Here is a 5733-nt window from a genome sequence, read left to right as displayed (position 1 = left end):
AGATCAAGAGGTCTTAGGCGTTAACTTATGCCAAACTACAACAGTACCAGCCCAAGCTCCGACGGTTTCAACTCGTTCCTTATCCGATAGTTGTGAAGATAGTAGTGAAGCTGTCCATTGCCCGGTACAAATTTCAGCTCTTCTACGAAGGACTCATTCTCCATAACATCCAATGCATTGAAGACATCGAAATCCTTCTGTTTTGCGACAATAAGAGCATCATTCATCAGCTGAAGTAATGGAGTCTTAGTGGCCACGTTGTAATACGAGTAAGCGGCTTTCACAGTTGTGTAAGTTTGATTGCCGAGGATCGACGAAGGAATAGTGTAGAAGCTGCAGAAGTCGGTGATCTCATGAGTTTCTGGGCTCTCGACCAGATAACTATCCACTACGCTCTCGATAGGCAGAAGCCAATGCTGCACATCATCCTCATCAAAATCAGCTACAACAACAAACTGGCCCAAGTAGTTCTTGAGCAACTGAGTAACAGCAGGAACATCACGAAGCTCCATCCTTCTAAATCCAGGAGTCACCGGTGAATCCGACAACTTGTACAGCTTCACAGTTCGGCTCATTGTCATCCTCGCACCGAGCGTCGAGAACCCAACATCAATGAGCTTCTTTGGGTTGAGGGACCTTTGCCAGTACTGGCAAGACGTTATAGGAGTTGGAAATACCACTCCAGCAGTGTAGGTCGCCTGCCATATATTCTCCAAGCAAACCCTCCTAGTGACTTCCTTGATCATCCCCGGCGCGAGCCTCTTCAACCTGAGCTTCTTATGAACACACAGAAAGTTGATCTCGGCCATCTTCAGAACCTCACCCCGAACCCGAACTCTAGCAGGGATTCCAGTAATAAAAGCCACCAGCTTCTTCGACACCTTAGCGCGAACCCCAATGTGCCAGCTCTTGTAGTAACCCGGAGGGTGCAATGCCCAACTAAGGAACTCCTTAGAATAGTTGAACCTAAACTTATCATCCTCAACATAATTGTTCATCAAAAGCGTGTAAACCTCATTGCAAGTCTCTTCAGAGTCCATGTCACAAGTTGTCCATTCATAAGGGCTGGGAAGGTTGTAAGGCTCAGGCTTGACTTCAGATAGTGGTGTGGGAAGCTTAATGGGGCCCTAAGGCAAACTAGAATCACCAACATCCTTAAATTGCCCAACTGGTTGGGTCTCCCAAAACGCATGTCGTTTGCTAACAGGCATTGAATTTTGAAACCTATGGAGTATGGTTTCTAATGAGCTATCCTCTTTGGAGACCGGTTTTGGATCAGAATCACATTCCGGGTTTTCTTTAGGAGACTTCGGAGGAGAATGGTTGTCACCCATTTCACCAATTAATTCCTATCGACCAAAATTTCAAAAAGGTTCAAATTTTCACCCAAAATAATCAGCACCAAACACGACCTTCTGTAAGAAACAAAATAAGGAAAAAAAACACAAACACAATTTCTGTTTGACGTTCCTGAAAAATGAAGCTTCGATTCAAAATCATTGATTATGAAATTAATGGAGTATAAGAAAATAATCTTAAAACATATCTTTGAAAGCCAACATAAATAACAAAAGAAATACTGAATCCCAGCACTCACAGGATTAAGATGCCTTGTTTTGGGTGAGAATTTCAGTGGTTTGAGTGGAAGAAGCGGCTTTGGAGATGCCTTGAGTTAGAAGAATAGGAGTGGACTGAGTATTGTGGGTTTTATAGAACAAATGAATAATAACGAAACAAAAGAGTCGCTTCACTCAAAGCCACTCCTCCTTGTGTGTGCATCACATGTGCCTACTTTCACGTGCCTGATATTTTTTTAAAAACAATTGTTATACAAATTGTTTAAAAGCGAGAGAGAAAGAAGAAAGAAAGGAAAAAAGAAACAAAGACAAAAACAGAAATAGAACAAAAGCAAAAGACAGACAAAAAAAAATACTAAATTTGAGTTGTGAAATGATCAATTTCATGGAGGGATAAGAAGAGGCTTGAATCATGAGATGTTCCTCACATGGCTTTTGTAGCCTTCTAACAAAGAAATTGAAGCAAAGGGCCAAATTTGGTAGCTGGTACTTGCTTATATTAAAACCATTAGACATTGACATTCTGCACATGGCTTTTGTAGCATTCTAACAAAGAAATTGAAGCAAAGGGCCAAATTTGGTAGCTGGTACTTGCTTATATGCCAACCATTAGACATTGACATTCTTTAATTGTTGTGTCCTTCATCAAGGCATTGTGTCCCACCAATTAATATGACAGTTGACTTGCTATATTGCAATTGATCAAAAATGACAAGTCAAGGTGTGACTGATATTTCTTCAACAAGTTAGTTGGTGTTAAAGTATAAAATTATTGTTAGCCCACCTCATAATAGTTTAAGTTTTTGAGATGGATTGATAAACTAACATGGTATCAGAGCAGGAGATCCTGAGTTCAAACCCCCGTAATTGTACTCTTTATTCCCATTTAAAACTGTCACATGTGTTGGGTTTTTAATATATCTCGGTCTTAAATATTCACGTGTTAGGCTTTTTAATTAATTTACCCACACGATTGTCTATTGTCCAGCTCACACGTGAGGGGGAGTGTTAAAGTATAAAATTATTGTTGACCCACTTCCTAACAGTTTAAACTTTTGAGATGAATTAATAAATTAACAGTTGGATCACGGATCAATTCAATTTTCTTTCTTTCCCCACCCCCAACCCCGTTCTCTTTCTTCTTCATCTTCTGTTTCTATTTTTATTTTTTCCATCTCACAGTTTTGTATCCCTTTTCCCCCAGTTTTTTTTCCCTTTTTTTTTTTTTTTTTTTTATCCAAACATGTTCCACGTGATACGTCTGCGCACATTAATTGTGAAAGAGACCCACCTGATATATATATATATATATATATATATATATATCACATATAGTCCTCTAATTACACATATGGACACGGTGTTGTTATTGTCTTTAACTCTGCTCCACACACTTAGATAAGATGTGTTGAGGAATGATAAATTTGGTTTGATGTGGCCCTTTTACGGGATTTGGTTGAATAATGGCAGGTGTTTCAGACGTATTGAAGGATGGATAATGTTACCATGCGATTGTTTTTTGAGTTCAAATATTTTTTACTATAGTATTTTTTTTTCATAAAATTAAATTTCTGTTTAAATTTTTTTTGTTCAAATCTATAAAGTAAACGGTAGTTTGCAAAGTTTTTCTTGAGATACAAAATAAGAAATATATATTGTACAAGTATTAATGAACCTTGGACTAAGGACAGATGAACATTAATTAGGGAAATATAAATGTGTATATATGTAGACGTAGTAAGAAATTTAAATTTTGTGCATATATAAAGTATAACTAAAAGGAGTGAGATTGCACTTCTCTTTCTGATGTAGATTATAAATAGCATAGTTAAGAATGGAAGACCACCGGAATCACCGTAGGATTAATTAAGAACCAAAAAGAATGGCTTTTTAGTTATGTTAAAAAAAAATAATAAGAATTGGAGAATGATTGTGATTTGGCATTAGTGAGACAGTTAAATGACTACAAAGATTTCTAATATTTGTTTTGACCAAATTCTAAACAATGCTTTTATGTCGAGTAATTATTGAAGGCTCCAGCAAATAAGACTGTGATTAAGGGTCCTTTTAGGAGAGTTTGTGCTATTATTTTCAAGTAGTAAAAGAGAAATGTAAGTTATAGTTTTTTAATTAGTATTTGGATAGTAGAAGAAAAAGTGTTTTTTTATTTTAGAAATGACAAGGATATGGATGGAATTTTTAATTTGTTTTTCAAAAATAAAAATGTTAAAAATGTAAATAAAAAAATCTTTTATAAGCTCTTTTTTCACAAGTACTTGGGAGGAGACTTATTATAAAAGAGCTTATAAAAGTTAAAAGCACTTTTATGCCGTCCATCTAAACAGGCTCAAAATACATTTTGCACTAAATAAACCAAAAATAGCTTTTTTTTAAGCCAATCTAAACATACTCTTAAATTAAGTTATCTAACTCAATTTGGCATTGCTGCGTTGGTAACATATTTATTGTTAGTTGTGTTCGTGTTAGTAAAAAATAACTATAACCATAAGCAAATAGGCATTTAGTAATTTTTTTCAAAATTAATGTAAATTTTAAAAGCAAAAATTAATTAAATGAACGGGCCTAAATATTTATCAAACTATAGATTAAAATTTTGTGGATATGTATGATCATTGATCAGATATACATGTTTTATTCTAAGTTTGAAAAAAAAAAGGTACGTATATTTATAGTTTTTATTTTATCTCTTATCATGGCACTTTCTCAAATATATGTTGAACTTGCAGAATCTAAATACAAATTTGTACGTTACAAGAAACAAACGACAATTTGAACAACGACAATTTTAGGAAAGTAAATATAAAAAGAAAAGCAACTAATCTAACTAACTATTGTCTCGTTCAGATTTAAGTTTTTAGTTATAGATTTTTACAGTTAAAAACTTTTAAAAAAAGTCATATTTAATTTTTTTTTTATTAAAATTAAAAGTTTTAAAAAAATATCACATTTCAATTCGAATTAAAAATTTAAATCCGCGAAATAAACGAAACTTAAACTTATATGTAAGAAATGTCAAGTCAAGTGTACTTCAATAGTACACTATCGACCAAAACCACATAGTTTTGATTGAAAGTATTTTTTTTAGACTTTTTTTTTTCTAAGTCTCTTATTTTATTTTATTTTTTCCTTTTACCTTAAAATTGGTTCAAATTTTTCATTGGTCTTTTTTTTACCTTGTTTTTGCTTTTTACTCTAAAACTTTATTTGTATTTTTATTTTCGTTCCTTTTATTTTAAAACTTATTAATTTTTCCACTTTAGTACTTTTTTTTACACATTTTTTTTTTTTTACTTTTTACCCTAAAACTTTTTTTTTCATTTTGGTTCTTCTTTTGGGACTTTATATTCATACTTTATATGTTTTTAAATGTGTTTCATTTCCAAAACTTTATTTTAAAAAATTTTATTGTAACGTGCATTTTCCTTCCTTTATGCTTATTTAATTGCAACTATTATTTTTGTATACGTGCGTTCTCTCTAATTTATTTGTGTTAGGTAATTTTAAAATGCGTTTTTCCCTTACGTTATTCCTATTAACATAATTTCTTTCATATGTACACGTGCTTATTATTATTTTTTGTTTTATCAAAAGATTTTCTACAATGTAATCCTTTTTAATGTACTTCTTTTACATAGTTATTTTCTTGAGTGTCTCATTGAAATATATTTTTCCAGATGCATCTCTATTTAATTTTTTTTTTGTAATCCTTGTCATTTTAATGATGATACTTAAGAAGATATTTTGTGTTAGTTGTGTATTAACTAATTAACTAATTAAGATTTTTATTATTCAATAATTTTAAAAAATAATGTGGTAATTAAAATTTAATACTGTGCCGACCCTCCTTTGAGGCCACCACTGTAACTTAAACTTTAACTTGTATTTACTGGGGTTTCTTAAAATTTGCGGAACATTTTTTTTTTTTTAATATAAGAAAGAATACTTTCATAATTTGTAACAATAATTTCAAATAAGTGAATCACTAAATTTCTTAAAGCTTTTCTTAATTTCAGTTAAGATAAAACGTTCTAAAAATATCTTTCAAACAGAGCAGCATTTGAACTCCTATTTCAAATACTCTTTAAAAGCCTTTCTAAAACTAGCCAATTCAATCAGGCCATTTAATTTTGACTTT

The 5733-nt window shown here is 32.4% G+C and overlaps 1 pseudogene; it reads right to left on the bottom strand.

Annotated features, from left to right (window-relative positions):
- On the bottom strand, nt 1-1830 carry LOC21409932 (annotated as a pseudogene).
- Between the last annotated feature and the right edge of the window lie 3903 nt (nt 1831-5733).

Source organism: Morus notabilis, unplaced genomic scaffold (assembly GCF_000414095.1).
Source record: "Morus notabilis unplaced genomic scaffold, ASM41409v2 Scaffold329, whole genome shotgun sequence".
NCBI lineage: Eukaryota > Viridiplantae > Streptophyta > Magnoliopsida > Rosales > Moraceae > Morus > Morus notabilis.
Note: the sequence above shows the minus strand (reverse complement) of the source record. Positions and strands in the feature narration are given on the sequence as shown.